Below are 18,972 nucleotides of genomic sequence, written 5' to 3' on the forward strand. Positions count from 1 at the left end.
ACCTTTATCCCGAGATCCAGAGGGGTCAATGATCAAATACTACCAGTAGCTCCAAGGAGTTTAAAGCAAACCCTTCATTCTCACCTACCTTTTTAATGTAAGTTCATTTTTCATATTTATCACACAGGAAGAGAATATGAGAAAGGTGAAAATAGTTATCTATCAATATATGTGTAATAGAAAAGCACAGGATAATAAGGCTAGTTTCCTCACTCAATAGCAAGCAAATGTATGCATAGATACTTACATATATACACTTTATGTGTTTTTGTATAGATGTGTATCCATTGTATATCAGGCTACATCATCTTTGAAAATACTGGATCAGAAGTCTTTCATAGATTCCTCTCTTATTAACCTACCATTCATTTAATATTGCCAGGCCAGGTGTAGATATTCTCCCAAATAAACTAGATTGGGTTGTAAGGATCACTGTCAGCTATCTTTAGGATTCAGTTGCTCATTTGCATGCATGCATCCACACTCATGAATAGTAGCTATTAATTTATATACTATTGTGAAAGGGCTTGCTCTTATTTTTACATTGTACTTCAAGGGAACATTGTACTCAAGTGATTCCTTTACAGAGGTTCTTCATTACTTGGTTGATTAAAAGGACATTTGTAGGTTGGTCTGGAGAGATGGCTCAGCAAGTAATGGGACTTACTGCCAAGCCTAAAGACCTGAGTTCAATACCCAAATGTAGAAGGGAGAAAACAAACTCATTTAAATTGTTCTCTGACTCTCTACTTGCACTCCATGGCATGTACTTATACACACACACACACACACACACACACACACACACACCACATAAGTAAATAAATTAAAAATTTAAATAGATTTATGATTAGAAACCCTAAATTAATTATTCACACTAGTAAAGAAGTCAAGGAAAAATAGAAATAAATTTGAACAACTGTAGATGTAACCAACCGTCTTATTAAATAAGAAACACAGAACCAATGTAAAAGAGAAAGCCAAGAGGTCAGAGCTCAGAGCTAAAAATCTCACCCTTCCTCCTAGCTCTCCAAGAGAGAGCTACTTCCTGTGTGTATGTCTTTTCATAGTCATTTTGTTCTGCCTTCTCATTGGTTGTAAACCCAAACACGTGACCGCCTCATCAGTGCCTGTATGTACAGCCCTCCAGGTCTTAAAGGCGTATGTCTCCAATGCTGGCTGTATCCTTGAACACACAGAGATCTACCTAGCTCTTCTACCAAGTGCTGGGATTAAAAGCATGTGCCACCACTGCCACACTCTTGCTATGGCTCTAATAGCTCTGATCCCCGGGCAACTTTATTTATTGACATACAATCAAAATCACATTTCAGTACAATTAGAATACCACCACAAACAACTCTCTCCCTAATAACAAAATACATATGTGGCTTGGTGGGTAAGTGTGTGAGCATGAGTACCTAAATTGAATCTCCAGAATATGCAGAAAGAGCTAGGTATGAAACCACAGCACTGTGAAGTGGTGGGTACAGGAGGTTTTCTAAGGCTATCTCTCAGCATTCAGAGAGAATTTTTCTGAATGGAATAAAGTGGGGAGTGGTAGTTATTAAGATAATTGGTTCTTATCTTAATAGATAAGAACACTTGACATTCTCTTCTGTACAACAGGAGCTCACACATCCATACACACATGTGTGCATATACCATACATAAAAGCATACAAAATTAATGCTGATCATTGAATAGCAATTAAAATATATATGTGTGTGTTTGGATGTCTGTGTGTGTGCATGCATTTACACATATTTATGTGCATTCCTCTAGTATGTGACTGGATTCTGCTGCTTGCTATCACTGAGAACAGATAGAGAAACAAATAACATTCTAGGCATCATCCAGAATATTCTATACAATAATTTAGAGGCACAGAAAGTGAGATGCCAGTCTTCTCTGGAGAGTGGGCAAGTGGCAAAGAGACGGTGTATCAAAACTTCAAGGAAGGTGACACTGAGAACTTGACTCTGAAAAGGAGATAGTGATGCTCATTAAGCAGAGAGAAAAAGAAGGCAAGTGAGAGGTTTGTCATCATTTTGAAAGTTGGAGAGGAAAGCCATAGAGAAATACAAGGTGTTGAAACAGAAACAAAATTGTGGAGAAGCATGAATATAATTCTTTGTCTTACAGGGAGAGGCTTTCATTCAATTCTTGGTTGACATCTTGAATCCTAGTTTTGACTGGCTCCTATTGGTTGCTCCAAATGATGTGGTAAGAATGATTCTGGGTTTTTTGTTTTTTTTGTGTGTGTGTGTGTGTTTTTTTTTTGTTTTGGTTTTTTTTTGAAGCTCTGGGGGAGGAAAGCCACGATGTCCCATTTCTTGTATATATTCAACTTCACCATTAGTGTAGCCATGGAACAAGTTCCACTTCAGCCAACCATTTATCTCTGCAGCTGAGACAACATAGGCATGTAGCAAAAACTCCATGTATTGAGAAGCAAGGAAAAGGCTTCATCAGATTTGCTCATCAAAGAAACAAAAGCCCTAATTATTCAGGATTGGTTTTACTTGCAGCATCTATGACCATGAAGTTTTAACTATACCTTTTGTTGATAACAAATCATCATTTTTCAGGTACTCTTAGGAATACTGAAATTCAGGGCCAATATTCTTACCTGAAAGGTCTATTGAAGTGTTAATTAAAAGAAGTAAGTGGGCAATCCACACACTGAACATTGATATCTGTCTTAGTTAGGGGTTCTATTGCTATGAAGAGACACCATGACTACAGCAACTCATAAAGAAAAACATTTAACTGGGACTGGCTTAAAGTTTGAGAAGTTTAGCCCATTATAGTCATGGAGAGAAGCATAACTGCATGTAGGCAGACATTTTGCTTGAGAAGTAGCTGAGAATTCTACATCTTCATCTGTAGGCAGTAACACAGTCTGAGATCTCAAAGACTGCCTCCAGTGACATGTGTGCTCCAAAAGGCCACACCTCCTAATAGTGCCACTCCCTATGGGCCAAGTATTCAAACACATGAATCCAAAGAGGCCATACCTATTCACACCACCACATCCACTTTTTGGCCCTCATAGACTTATAACCATACCATAAAGTAGAAATGTGCTTAGTCCAACTTCAAAAGTCCCCATAGTCTATAATAGTCTCAACAATGTACCAAAGTTCAAAGTCTCTTCTAAGATTAATGCACTCTCTTAACTACAATCCCTTCTAAAATCAAAATCAAAAAGCAGATCACATCCTTCTAACATATAATGCCACAGGACATACATTCTCATCCCAAAAGGCAGGTAAGGCACCTTAGTGAGGAAATACTGGACCAAAGTAAAACCAAAAGCCAGCTGGGAAAACTCCAAAGTCTGCATCTCCATGTCTGACATCAAATTGTTCTTCAAATCTTCAATTCCTTTCATCTGTGTTGACTGCAACACGCTTATTTTTCTTGAGCTAGTTCCACTCCATGTTAGCAGCTTTTGGTGGGGTAGGTATCCCATGACATTGGTATATCTCCAAGGAAATCCAGGCTCCATATTCATAGCTTCACACAATTTGATTCTCTGGGCCTCTATTCAGGGACACACCTGCAATACACCTGACCTCAGCAGTTTTCCTTAGTTGTGGAGGGTGATTCCATAACCCCTTTCCTGTATCCTTGATTCTAAAGCCAGGACCAGACAGTTGAAACTGATATGTTCTGCTTCTTTTTGGGGCTGGAACCCCTTATTTAATTACATTCTCACCATCTTTCTGTTTTTGATGGTTTCCTTCACTGCCTAAATTTGGCTGTCCTAGAACATGCTCTAGAGAACAGGCTGCCCTCAAACTCAGAAATCCTGCTGCCCCTGCCTCTGGAGTTCTGAAATTAAAGGTGTGTACCACCATACCAGGCTCTGAGCTTTTCTTTAATCCTTTTTCACAAATTGGAAGCCCAGCTGGGATCTTACCCTGAGGTCTCCACTCCGTTTATTCCACTTAATATCAGGCATTTCTTTAATCTGTCTATCTCCCTAAACAGAGGACTTACCTCCATTCCACTTTCTAGTACCCCCTTTCTCCTCAAATTGTGCATCTTGTATCTTTCCTTGCTCAGCATGCTCCTTTTCATTACAGGTCTTTATAAGCATAGCTACTAATAACCACATGGCATAGTCTATACTAGATTATTGTGAGGTTTCCTTTGTCAATGCAATTAATCCAAAATTCTTCACTTTAGATTCAGGCAGACTTTTCTGACAAGGCCAAAAAAGCAGCCACATTCTTAGCCAAAATATCACAAAACAGTCTCTAGGCCACATGCTAAAATTCTTCTCCTTTGAAACCTCTTGAGCTCCACAGTTTGAATCATCTTCAGTACTACTATCTTTCATGTTCCTACTAACATTAACTTAACATTAATCCCCAGGTAAAGCATTCCACTGCTTTCCCAATCCAAAATCCTCAAATCCACATTCTTCTAAACAAAAGCACGGTGAGGCCTATCACAGCAATACCCAGTCCCTGGTACCATCTTCTATATTAGTCAGGCTTTCTATTGCTGTGAAGAGACATCATGTCCACTGCAACTTTTATAAAGAAGAACATTTAGCCGGGCGGTGGTGGTGCACGCCTTTAATCCCAGCACTTGGGAGGCAGAGGCAGGCGGATCTCTGTGAGTTCGAGGCCAGCCTGGGCTACCAAGTGAGTTCCAGGAAAGGCACAAAGCTACATAGAGAAACCCTGTCTCATAAAACCAAAAAAAAAAAAAAAAGAAGAAGAAGAAGAAGAAGAAGAAGAAGAAGAAGAAGAAGAAGAAGAAGAAGAAGAAGAAGAACATTTAACTGGAGCTGGTTTATAATCTCAGAGGTTTGGTCCATTATTGTCATGGCAAGAAGCATGACTGCATGTAGGAGTCATGGTCCTGAGGTGTCCATTCCTATTCAAACCACCACAGTATCTATTACTTTCAGACATTTGTAATCCATGGTTTTACTTGGTGGTAGTGTGTTACATTATGGGCCTATTCCTAATTTAGATATCAGATCATTTTTGTTAGCCTGCCTATCACTTTCCCCTACATGTACCAGGCTCTGTGATAAATGAATCCAGATATATCCCTCCTAGGGCTCAAATTCTAAAGGGAGAACCAGAATTTGAACAAGGAATTACATTTCACACTTAAAAGTGACTATCCAGGCTACTATAAGTAAGACCCATGTTTGCTGCAACTTTTTTTTCTTTCAGCCACAGAAGAACTCGTTTCATTTTGTTGGCAGAGTTTTATTTTCTTTCTTCTTATTTCTGCAATATATTCTTTGCTTCTTAGGTTTGAAAGTAACATCTACTGTCTGCTTGAGATTCTTTTCCAGCTAGCCTTCCTGGAGCCTCTGTGTATTTGCTTTGTATTGGTAAAGACACGATATAAACAGATATCAAGTCCAACCCACACATGCTTTCTTCTTGTCTTTAGCTCTCTTGGACTATATCTTTTCCTCTTTTATTTCTGGGATAGAGTCTGCTTTAGATGAAGCCCCAAGTGACTTTCCTAGCTTATACCCCAGCTAGACTATCTTAACCAGAATGGCCCCTGAAATCTGACTGTGACAAAGCCCACTTTTATCTCTATAGAATAGGGCTTTAAAAGCTGAGTTATTTACATCTTTACCAGAAGATTCAGAGGGCTACATGAGAAAACAATGGAAGTAAATATATACAGGTACTAAAGTATAACAGAACCTATTATTATACATAGTTAATATATATACATATATGTGTATGCGATAGTAGAAAACACACACACACACACACAAAACAAACAACAGTAACAATTTTTTTAAATGGTGACAGTTTTTTACAAGCATTTGTGGATATTTAACCAACAGTGAGCTTCCATGCATGCCTGGCCTGATTGAGCCTCAAGTGAGAAAAACCTACAGTTCTGTCGCTAAGTTGTAGCCAATATATTTACATGTTAATGATGGGGATCATTTTTTTCATTCACTCTCTCAATATAAATTGTTTACTTTCCTTGGAGAACTTTTACTTCAAAAAGATTTTTTTTTCAGAAGTTTCTATCTCAAGCCTGTGGCCAGCAGGACATTCAGTGTTTTTAACTTCTCATTCTCTTTCACCAGATTTGATCTGCCTCTCCTAAACTCAGTCTTGCGTCATTCAGAAAAATCATTCAAATAGCTTTCACTTCAAAGTGCTTCAGCAACAGTAATGTTTTCCCCTTCACAAAGAATGAGGTCTGCTCCGATTAGCATAGAATCCAGCTAGTTCTTTTTCTGTGATCAAGGACGCTTTTATTTTCTACCTGTATCTAGAGGTTCAGAATTTACCAGCTGGAAACATTTTCTCTCAAAACAACAATGTTGAAGTCTACAGGGGTGGAGGTTATAAAGAAACATGTAGTGCTTCTTCAGAAAAGCTTACGTTATATCCAGACCTTGATTCCTCTGTGTGTTCTCTTCTGTTCTGGAGATGACAAAAGCTTCTACAGAAAGGTAGCCTTGCATGATGGGAGGGCTGGAAAGCCATAACCCTCAGGTGAAAAGAGGAGGACAAGTGGAAGAATATAAATCGCAATTCTTTGAAACATTGTGTTCAAATTTTTCTTCACAACTCAAAATAGAGATCAAGTATTCTAGATAAACAGATCAAAGGGGAGCTGGACTTTTCTTGGGCAGGAAAACAGGAGAAGTTGTCTTTCAAGATGGCCCAATGTTATCTACAGCTTCCTTTATCTGTGCTTTTATGGGGGCCTCTCAAATCTTGACTTGACTGGAACCAGAAAGGTACAGTCCAAGTGATACTGCCTATCCTGAAGTTGGGTGAGAAGCAATCTGACACCTTGTTGCTAGGATGTTTGCACCGAATGAAATAGCCCCAGGAAACAAGATCTCATGTGAGAGGGAAGAAATTATCACAAGGTCTGAGGCTCAGTAAGTAGGAATGCTTGCTGTGCAAACACAAGGATCTGAATTTGAAGCAACAGTACGTATACACACACACACACACACACACACACACACACACACACACACACACACACACACACCAAAAAAGGGGGGACAGTATAGCAGCAAGCAGTACTTGGCTTGAGGATAAAGCTCATTGACTGCCAGCTTCCTTGAAAGATGAACAGCCCCAGCTACTGTGACAAAATCCCTGACATGAACCACTTAAGAAAGGAAGGATTGACTTTGGTTCACAATTTCATAGGTTTACATCCATGGTCACCAGCTCATGGTTTCTGGGCTGTGATGAGATAGAGCATCAGAGAAGAAAGGGCATGGACAAGCAAAGGTAGCCATGAAGTAGAGAGAGGAAAATTCATCTCTAAAGAATACTCCATAAGACAGACTTCTTCTAGCTCCCAAAAGTGAACATGAGCTAAGGAATAAGTGTTTAACACATGAGCCTATGAGGGACATTAAATATGCAAGTCACAACAATTGATGCCTGTATGAGCTAGACTACCACTTCAATTTCACTCAAAACTAGAAACAAGTTACACATAAGATCATCTCTCTCTTATGTGTAATTTTAAACAAAGCAGCATCTCTCCTCTTTGAAAGCATGAGAGACTTGTGATTCATTTACCTTTTTGTTTTGTCATTTTAAATATAAAGCTCTCATCTCTGGGCTTACAATGGCTGCTATAGCTCATCTACCACAGCCAAGTCCTCTCACGCAAGAAAACCACGAAATGAAGAGAATGTGTCTTTTCTGTTTAGGTGAAGAATGTAAAAATTATACATATAATTTAGGCTCTTCACAGCAATAGGGTTTCTACTGCTGTTAAAAGATATCATGATTATGGCAACTCTTATAAAGGAAAAAATACTTAGTTGGGATGGTTTACATATTCAGAGGTTCAGTCCATTATCATCATCATGAGAAGCAAGGCAGCATGCAGGCAGACATGGTTCTGGAGATGTAACTGAGAGTCCTTAAATCTTGACTCACAGCAATAAGAAATTATCTGTCTCACTGGGTGTAGCTGGAGCATAGAAGACCTCAAAGCCACCATAGTAACACACTTCCACCAACAAGCCTTTACCCACAGCAACAAGGCCACACATCCCATTAGTGCTACTCCCTTTGGGGGCCATTTTCTTTCAAACCACCACAAGTCACTTGATCACATCTAACTGCAAGAGAGTCAGGGAAACATTGTCTTTATCAATAGCCTGCAGCCCTATGGAAACTTCTGTTACTATGTAAGATTTCTGGGAGATAATTAACAATCTCCAATATATGCTTATCAGGCAAAAAGGAAGGAGCTGCTGGTTAGTGTGGGGGAAGTTATTTGCTACAACACCTAGGTAGAATTTTAGTGATTCAAAGAGTTTTCAATAACACGGAATTGTTTTTCACTTAAGAATTTTTACTTGTGGCAATGCTGTACTAAGGACCCTATATTTATATAGTAAGAGCATCTACATGGTCATTAGCTCCTTGCTCTCTTTCATATCTTCTGTTGTTTTTAAAATTTATGCATGAATTTTTAATTAAAAATAAAATATAATATAATAGAGGTTAAAATATGTTCTTGAATATGGCAGTTGAATAATAACATTAGCAAATGTTATTATGTTTTAATAGAGGCTGTGGACCTCTATTTCTTTTTTCTTTTTATGAGAAAATAAGATATGACCTAAGGTAGACAGGAGCACTACTTGAACCAAGATTTTGATACAAGCCTGTGAAACACACTAAGACTCATCACTAAATACAAAAGCAAAAAGAAAGAATGCATACTGTGTTAAAACTGCCTGTGTTATATTCCCCTTCTGTTCTTGAATCTAACTTCATGCATTTGGTGTGCATCAGTCAACATCATGAAAACTTCCTCTAACAAAAGTAATTAGGATAGTAAACATGGTACTTTTCATATATCATCACTTATGTAAGAGTCCTGAAAACACTACCTTACGTAATATCCATGGCAACCAAAAAGTAGTATTATCATTGTCTGTGTTGCAAAGACAAAATATTTGAATCATTAAGAAGTGAAATGGTTTTCCCATATCAATAGATATGAAGTCAATATCTGAATCCAAGGCACACTGAATGTGAGTAGCTTATATGCATTTAATATTTTTAAATTGTATGAGTGTCCATGTATGCCTATGAACCATAGGTGTGTGTGGTGTCCTCAGGAATCAGAAGACAGTGTCAGATTCCCTGCCACTGGAGTTACAGACAACTGTGAGCCAACATATGGATGCTGAGAATCAAATCCTCCAGAAGAGCAGTCAATGCTTGGAACCTTTGAGGCATCTCTTCAGCCCAGCATATATGCATTTGAAATTGCTAATAAAATTGCACCCAAGAACAAAAAATTGGTGTTCTTGCTCTCTTTTCATTTCTGTTTTGTCTTTTGTAGTGCTCTGCAAAGTGACTTCTGAGTGAAACATCTTTACATCTACTTTTTGACAGATATAAATGTAGTATTTTAATTTTAGTTGTTACTAAAATAATTATTGAATAGTTATAATGAAATATTCCTTTGGATGTTTTGAAATGTTTCCAAAATAAACTAATAAAATAGTTATATAAATGTTTTAATATTTTATTAGTTTTTTATAATTTCATACAATGTATTTAGTCATGCTCATTCCCCTCCCCAATTCCTCCCAGATCTACTCCCTGTTTCCCCAACTTTATATCCTCTTATTTTTATAACAACTCATTAAATTCACTTGTGTTGCCCAAATATTCATGGACATGAGGCTATCCATTGAATATGGTCAACCCACCCTTAAAGAAAACTGACTATACCTCTTCCAGAAGCCATCAATTGTCATGGCTCCTCAGTTAGGGGTGGGAGCTTATAAACCACCCCCTCAAACATGTTACAATGTTGATCAACTTTATCTTGTACCGATCTTGAGAAGTCAATCACAACTATGAATTCATGAGTGTAGTGGTCCTGTCATGTCCAGAAAACACTGTTTCCATCAGGTAACCCCTGACATCTGTCTCTTAAAGTCTTTCTGTCCCCTCTTTCATGATGTCCCCAAAGCCTTGGGAGGGTTAGTGACATAGATGAACCTTTTGTGGCTGAGCATTCACTGACCTTTATTTTCTGCATTTAGACCAGTTGTGAGTTTCTGTGTTAACCAACATCCACTGCACAAAGAAATTTCTCTGGTTATGCCTATGAAATGCATTAATATATGTGTAGAGAGATCTGAACTTAGGGGCCAGGTTGGTACTATGGCCATTTGGCAGAATAATAGTAGTAGGTTCTCCTCTTGGGACTGTGACCTCCCCAACCATCCATTCTTGGCTCGATTTACAGTGCCAGGCATGTATTTCCTCCTGTGGAGTCAGCCTAACATCCAAGCAGAAAGCACTGATTACTCTCTCAATATTGGTGCCACTGAGGTATCCATGGTCATATCTTGCCATTTTGGTCATTTTTGTAGTTCACAGGGTTCAGATAAGACTGCTGTTGACTCCCTTTCCTGCCAGCACCTACACAGTACCTTATATAAATATCTTCACAATAAAGTTCAGTCAGTGTTAGAGGTCTTCAAATATATGTGCTACAAAACATTTCCTTCAAAATAAATAAAAGAAAAATTTTGTATCATTTTGCTAAAAAGAAAATCAAACAGATGGGCTGCTAAATATCATCCCTAGAAAACAAACATTTTAAGTATCTTTCCTAGAAAATATAACCAAATTCAAAGTGGCAGATTTTTTTTCTTCAGCTAGATACTAAGTCCTGGATGCTTTTTCAACAGTGCTTGTAAGTGCATAAAGGCAGGGTACAGTAAGATAGGAAATTTAGAGTGTAATACTAGCAAATCATAATACATACACCTTCAGTAAAACCCAGTAATATGAGCAATTAATATGCATTAATAATGATAATTTTTAAAGATACTAGAAAATGATTCCTTTTTTTCTAATTTCTTATTGTATCTGAGTGTCCTTGCATTGTGGTCTTATTGTACCTGTATTTTACATCCTAAGATAGCTCCTCTCCTTCCAAAAACTTTTCTTTATTATTTAAGAGTATGAGTTTTGCAGCCACTTAATTTAGAACATCATGTCTAGTGAGTGTTAGTGGTTATTACAGGTGAGTGGCTCAGTAAAGAAAAGATAAACATTCTTTTTTCAAGATTGAAACATTATCTCATGAAATAAACAATTACATATGGGTTTGTCACAGTTGTAGAAGCCTGGAGAACAAGTCAGATGATGAAGAAAATTTGACTTCAGTACCCTGAAGACACTTTCTGTTCTTGAATAAAATGTATTTGATGATAAGTTGAAGAGAGGTTTTAGAGTTGAAGAAGGGTTTTTTAACATTAGCTTATGTTAACTAAATTCTGAAATATGAGTAAAAAATTACTATAAGGAATTTCAAGATGTAAATATAGTGAGTCAAAGCCCTAAGAAGGTGTGCAAAGCATATGCTAACATTATTGCTAGCATGCAGACCCTTAGAATCATACTCCTTTTCAAATGTCAGGACCCCCAGAGTTATTTGTAAAGAACCAAAATAATCCTCCCTTATTCCTGGAAACCTACTCCAGGGGTACTTCAAGTTTGGGCAAATTATGTCTGCATATATTATTAAATAACATCATTTTGCACAGAAAGAGAATTTCTTCATTGATTTATAAACAACCACCTACTCTCTTAAGAAGACCTAGTATAAATTAAGACAATATTATAGTAAAATTTACTTGATAAACCAGCTAAAATTAAGAGACCCCGATATGCTTTATTGTTCCAAATGTGGCATGCATGTGATGACCGTGGAGTTTGATTTTATGGGTGCATGTATCATGTTTCTCCTCTCCATGTGTTCATTAATGGTTCTCTTCCCCAGATGTTACTCTCAATGCATCAAGGAATATCTCACTTGTGATCAGAAAGAAAATCCTAATGAAACAAGTCATTTAATATCTTTATCATTTTAAAGGTTTTTCTGGGTTTTTTTTTGTTTTTGTTTTTGTTTTTTTAGAATTTCCTACATGCACACTGTACTTACATCATTTCTAACCTATTATCTCCCCTATCCAACTCCTCCTATATTTCCCCCATTTCTTCTCAAAATTGTGACTTCTTTAATTGTTGTTGCGAGATATCCCTCATCCAAGTTACCATGCCAATTGGTGATGTAATTATGCAGGTCTTGTTTAGTCATCCCATCTTTGAGATTTCATAAGTACAACTTCCCTGTCACATACAGAAGACACCATTCAGCAGCAGGTACCCTGGTCCTCTGCCTTCAGCATTCTTTCCACCCATCTCTTTCGTGATGCTTCCTGAACCTTAGGTTTAGGGGTTGCAGTGTAGTTGTGTATTGATTGGGGTTGGGCACTCTATGTCCTGTTGTTCTCTGCATTTGACCAGTTGTGTTTTTCTGTCGCTGTCTCCACCAAATATTTAAAGAAGCTCCTTGATGAGGGACAAGATCTACACTTATGTGTGGGTATAAGGCTAAATATTGGGAGTATAGCTACAAATGATGCTGGTTTAAGAATGTAACAGTAGTAGGTTCTTCTCTAGGGTCAATGATCTTACTTGGCTAGGTTTACAGTACCCACTATGAATTCCCTCCTATTGAGCTGACCGTAAGTCCAATTACACACCTGTTTGTTATCCCCAAGTTATCAGAGCTACTATTGCACTATAGACATCACAGCTGGGTAGGACTCATCATTGCTTTTCTCTCTAGGCAGCTTGCATAGAACCTTCAGGTGCTATGAGAGCCAGTCCTCAGGAGGGAAGTTCCAGATTAATTACAGCTCAATTCCTCCAAGTTCTATGTTAGTATCTTTATCTTAGAGTTAAAATGAAGTAGAGTTAAGGGTTTGTCTGAAATTTCTAGTGTCTGTAAGACTCAAGGGCAGGACTGAAAAGCAAACTATGGAAGTATTATGATGCACAGGATGTCAAAACATTAGGATGAAAAGACTAAGGCTCATCCTGCCTTGGATATCGCTCTATATAAATAAAACGCTGGCCAGTGACCAGGCAGGAAGTATAGGCAGGACAAGGAGAGAGGAGAATTGAGGGAACAAGAAGAAGGAGGGGGAGACACTGCCAGCCACCGCCAGGACAAGCAGCATGTAAAGACACCGGTAAGCCACAAGCGAAGTGGCAAGATATAGATTTATAGAAATGGGTTAATTTAAGATATAAAAACAGTTAGCAAGAAGCCTGCCATGGCCATACAGTTTATAAGTAATATAAGCGCCTGAGTGATTATTTTATACGTGGATTGTGGGACTGCGGGGCTTGGTGGAACCTGGAGAGAAACCCTCCAGCAACATCATCCAAAGAGTTTGTTTTGTTTTTTAGTATGTGTGTGTATGTGTGTGTAGATGTACGTGTGTATCAGGGTGTGTACGCAGAGAAGAGGAGGATGTTGGATGTCCAACTCTCTCACTCTCTCTTTTCTTGAGACGTCCTTCACTGAACCTAGAATTTGCCATCTCAACTAAAATGGCTGCTTATCAAGCCCCAAGATTGTGCTTGTCTCCTCCCCTGTCCCCTAGCACTAGGTTTAAAGAATAAGCATAGATACACATCCAGCCTTGTGTTTATGTGCTGAAGATGGAACTCAGGTCCTCATACTTGTCCAGCATTGAACCCAAGTGCAGAATAATCTCTTCCTTCCTGGCTTTTGATTAGCTCAGGATAGTAAACTGTAACAAATTGGCATCTGCATTTTGGAGAGAAAATTCATATCACTGGCCCTATTCCTCCCTCAAGTCACAGCTAAACTGTCACCCTTCAGAGCATCCTAAGGTCCTGCCACTAAGAGTCTCCCACAACTCTATCACCTTCTTTACTTCCATGATCATACATGCTGTACTCAGCAATGTTTACTTGTCCATTCTTCTTCTCTGGCACCCCAAACTGAAAAAGCAAGTTTCTAATGTATCTCTCTCAACTCTTATCTATCAGAGAAGTGTGTGTGTGTGTGTGTGTGTGTGTGTGTGTGTGTGTGTGTGTGTGCAGCCAATTTCCCATTGCGGTCAGAAGATAAGACAGCAAGGCAGTTCCAGGATGGATTGTGAAGACAACCATGCAGGACTTTCTGAACAAACATCCAATGAGATGTGAGCAACTGAGAGAAAGTAGCACAAGAAGAGCCACAGTCTGGGAGAATGTTGCACATGAAGATTACCGGCAGTAGCATTTGGTGCCAGAGGCTGGCAAGCTCATTCTCCCTGAGTCCACCCATGGAGGTTGTATGCAACACAATCTTTGCTTAGGCTGGGATTTAAAAATGTCTCTGTAAAACCCAAGCCGTTTTCTCAAAGCTTGATATTGCACCCTATGTGTTCCCTCCTACTTTACCACACTGCACAATCAATATCAATATCAATATCAATATCAATACCACAGAACTCTTTGTCAGTACCACAGAAGCTACTAGAACCAGATGAAGAAGTCTGTTTGGCCACCAAACTTGGCCACCAAATTGGCCACCATAATTCAGCTGTATTATGACTTCTCTATGGTGCTTCTCCATAGTAACTAGTACAACTAAGTGGTGTTGTCAGCATTAGAAAGGGTATCTAGAGATATCTTTAATGGCAGCACGCCAGAATCAGGGAAAGGGACGTCACTCCAGGCACCAGACAAGAAATTTACATAGCTTTTCCCTGAAAGATTTCAGGTTTTAAAAATTTCCCTAGATGAAAGGATGCTTGCTGTGGTAGATTTCTGTGCCCCTTTCTTCTCCAGCAGATGAAAGACTACATACACATTGCCTAAACACAAGCCAAAGTTCTGTTAAGTATCTAAACCAGAGGGAGGCGGGGCAGACACATCTGTTTTGCCATCTCTAACAGAAAGCATTATCTGTGCCAACTTTTTTAAATGGGTAAGCTAAGCCTGTGGCAGAGTAGAGAGGTAACAATTTGTACATAGCTGAGGGCGAGTGAGACTCTGGATTGTTGCAAAGAGGTAAACAATTCAATGCTGTGCAATATGTGGGAGAGCCACACCATGGAAGCCATGGAAAGAGTGCGGCTGGGATCCAGACCAGATTTAGAATGCAAAATTGCACAGTTCCTGGAGACAGGGTTTCCGTGTCTATTGGGGGAATTACATTAACATACCCCACACATCCTAAGGAGACAAGCTGAGCGACATTGTGGCTACAATCATTATGCTTTTCTTACTGGTATCCAATGAGTAACGCTGATGTTGAAATGAAGAGACATGTTTGCCCCATCAGAGGAAGTTATCCAGATGTAGTTTTCAGTGGGATTATCCTAGAAGGAAGCTTTGGTAAGAGTTTACTAAAATCCTGTAGGTGCCTTTTTTTTTCTTTCTTTCTTTTCTTTTTTTTTTCTTTACTTATTTATTTATTTTGTCTTTTGCAAATAGTTCTCCAGTATTTCCATTCCTTAATCTATCCATATGATTCCTGAAAGAATTGTGATGCTTCAGAACACCCACTAATGTTGGCCATAGCTGATTAATTGGGATATAGGTGTTTGATTCAAACTAAGCCAATGTTGTTGGCCCAGCTTATCTTAAAACCCAGCATCACTGGTGTAGTATTGTGTTTTCTCCCTAGGCCTAAGATGGCCATCAATCATCATTCAGTAAAGATGTCTTTGGCCCGATGATCATAACAGTGAAATAATAATACTTCAGTTATATCTGGGCCTGTAGTAATGGTAATATGGTAACTATTACTCCCCAGTTGAAGGACAGTGTCACAAGACCCTCAGCCATTAATTCTCCACACTCCCCACCTGAACATGATCTAAGGAGATACTACATTATAAAGGATATAGAAGATTAACTTAAGACAGGACTCTGTGGTGATATTTTTTTTTTTTTTTTTTTTTTTTTTGGTTTTTCGAGACAGGGTTTCTCTGTGTGGCTTTGCGCCTTTCCTGGAGCTCACTTGGTAGCCCAGGCTGGCCTCGAACTCACAGAGATCCGCCTGGCTCTGCCTCCCGAGTGCTGGGATTAAAGGCGTGCGCCACCACCGCCCGGCCTCTGTGGTGATATTTTATTTGTGCTGAAATGTGATATTTTATTTGTGCTTTAATAAATAAAGCTTGCCTGGAGATCAGAGGAAAAGGCCAGGCATTATAAATAAACAAAGAAGTCAGGCAGCAGTATCACATGCCCTTAATCCTATCATTTGACAGGCAGGATCTTTGTGTGTTCAAGGCCACACTGGAAACAGAGCCAGGTGTTACATGCTTTAAATTCCTAAACAAATTAATGACAGAGGTCTGGAGGTCTGTACAGACAGACAGGAAGTGACAGAGCTGGATAGGAAGGTGAAGTGATGTAGCTGAATGGAGACAGCAAACCAGATGGCAGAATGGTAAGGCAATAAAGGCATGGGTAGACAGGAAGTAACTCGCATTTGGAAGCTGCAGAGTTGGTGAGGTAAGGTTGGCTGGTGGCTATCCCATTTCCCTGGTCTCTCTAAGGCTTTTATCCCTATATTTGGCTCTGTGTTTTTTATTTAATAAGATCATTTAGAAATTCGTCTACAGGACTCTATGACATAGCTTTACTGAGGTTATCACCCATACTAGAGCAGGACTTTTCAGTGTTTGAGGATCCATGCTTGTATAAGTAAGTCCAGTGAAATTGGTTCACTAAGCTAGAGTTAGAGGAATTATTATTTTGATCTGTCATTGTTGCCCCAAGAAAAGTAACACAATGTTTTTCCATAACAGACAACAATTTGGGTTTGACAAACTCTGGTTAGGTTTATATCCTACTCAACATAAAGTTCTAAATAACACAGAAGAGGAGGAGAAAAGGGAATTAATGCATATAACCATCTTCAAAGGAGAAAAGATGTCTAATGTGTTATTCAAAAACCTCAGAAGATATTTGGCAATGCTCAGAGACATTTTGTAATTGTTATCATATAGAAAATGGTGGGTGGTATGGCTCTGACTTGTTGCTACATAGAACAACCTTCATAATAAAAACAATCCAGCTTGAATTGTCGATAGAACACTGCTGAGAAATCATGTTTCTGAAAATTCTATTAATCTCCTCAGTTAAAGTGTATCCATCCAATGTTCCTGAATCATTTATAATGTCCTGTGCATTGAGCTAGATAGGATGAACAAACATGACCTAGTCAGTAACCTTAAATAGTTCCACATCTGAAAGAAAAACTAACCAACAATTTTCATTCTCATAGCTCAGTGAGGCAGATGTGCAGTATTGGGGGTGTGCATGATGAACTACAGCAGTTCAGCAGAAGTGTGCACAGCTCATTGATATATCAGCCTAGTTGAGTGGCATAGCATGGAGTAGCTTTGAACAAAACACAGAATGAATAAAAATAATGTGTACTATTTATAAGAAAACAAGTTTCCCAACTGTCTATTAATTTATTCTTTCATTTGGCCTTCCTTCTCACAGTAAATATTTAACTAAGAAAGAAAGTGTAGCACAGTGGTTAAAAATACAGTATGGATCTTGATGTGCCTGACTTCTGGGCTTGGTTTTGCTTCTCGGTTGTGTTATCTCATTGAACAAGACTTTCAACTTGCCTGTGACTTCATTCCCTTGTCTGCAAAATAGGAATTAGAAATGGACCTTTCCCCCGGGATGGGGATGGTAGTACAGCATTAGAGTATAAGCAATCACTGCAGAGACGGTTGTTATTATTATTACCACCATTCTTCAGTGCCAGATGTTTGCTAGAAACTGGAGATGCAAAGGTGATTAATGAAGGCAGAATCCATGTGTACTGGTAAATACACAGATGCAGCAAAAGGACAAGGGATGAGTGCTATCACACTGCACAGGAAAGAGCACTGCACAGATGCTTGTCTATGGTGGGGTCACTTCCTTTTAAACCAGTGGTAAGCTGAAAGTATTACTAAGCCGAAAATACATGGAATACAACTACCCTACCAAAAATAGCTTAGACTAGACGACCTTAAGCAGGCTCAGAACATTTACATATAATAGTTGGCAAAGAAATCTAATACAAAGCCAATTTTATAATAAAATGTTGAATATCTGTATAATTCATTAAATACCAGTACCTGAAATCTTCAGCCTCACAGCACACTGAGGCCTATCAGTTGTTCTCAGTGGTGACTTTGTGGCTCACTGGGAGAAGCAGGCCACTGCTGCTACCCAGCATTGCAGGAGAGACTTGTGCAGCATGCTGCTCTCCCTGGAAAAGATTAGAATTCAAATTCTAGATATAGTATTTGTAAATTAAATACACATGTGTATTTGTAAATTAAAACACTGCAAATAAAGAGCTCTGTGTTTTAATAAACAGAGATTAGATTAGGTTATTACTCAGTGCATTGAACACAGTGGTGCACCACACCTAATGTTGCACTCTACTCCATGTAACTCCTACGTGGCATGAGCTATAATAGAAATATCTTCAATTTCCCAGACCAAGAGAGCTTTACATCACTAGATTAGGGTGTTTGCCTTCAGAGAGAAAAGGGTTATCACATATTGGCTCTTAAAGCCTCCTGACAGGATGTGACTGTATCAGCTTATATTTTATTGTTGAAGGCAAGTCATGCGACCACATACTACAGTATATCCAAGAGGTATACTGTCAGGGGCCTAGTAAGGCTGATAGCTGCCTAACCCATTTTTATAGGACAAAGGGAACTTAAGTCAGGACATTCAGCTCTCTCAAGTTCTCCGTAGTGTCAGCAGTTACAGATCTCCACAGTCAACTGTGGTCTAAGAACATTGGAAAAATCTTTTAAACAGTTCAAAGTTTTAGTAAGTTTCACTCTTCCAAGTAGCATGATGGAATGTTTTAGATTCTGTTTCACCTCATCAGAACATGAGTCAGACTTTGCCCATTGTATCCACACTATATATACTATCCACCCCTTAGTTACTTGGTGGCATTTCAGTCATTCATTAGATAAAATGTTTCACTAGTAAATAATTGTGTTCAAATAAATATGAGGAAGAGAGGTGGGTACATGTAAGTATGTACATGTATGTGTGTCTGTAGGTGCACACTTGTGTTCAGGTGCAC

The 18,972-nt window shown here is 38.8% G+C and overlaps 1 long non-coding RNA gene across 1 annotated transcript in view; it reads right to left on the bottom strand.

The window, feature by feature from the left end:
* LOC143272944 (uncharacterized) overlaps positions 1 to 18,972 on the bottom strand; it is a 54,749-nt gene that overhangs the window by 30,754 nt on the left and 5,023 nt on the right. The window contains exon 2 of the long non-coding RNA XR_013050631.1: positions 17,996 to 18,129. This is a non-coding gene — a long non-coding RNA (uncharacterized LOC143272944). The remainder of the gene's footprint in view (positions 1 to 17,995; positions 18,130 to 18,972) is intronic.

Source organism: Peromyscus maniculatus, chromosome 4, assembly GCF_049852395.1.
Source record: "Peromyscus maniculatus bairdii isolate BWxNUB_F1_BW_parent chromosome 4, HU_Pman_BW_mat_3.1, whole genome shotgun sequence".
NCBI classification, from domain to species: Eukaryota; Metazoa; Chordata; class Mammalia; order Rodentia; family Cricetidae; genus Peromyscus; species Peromyscus maniculatus.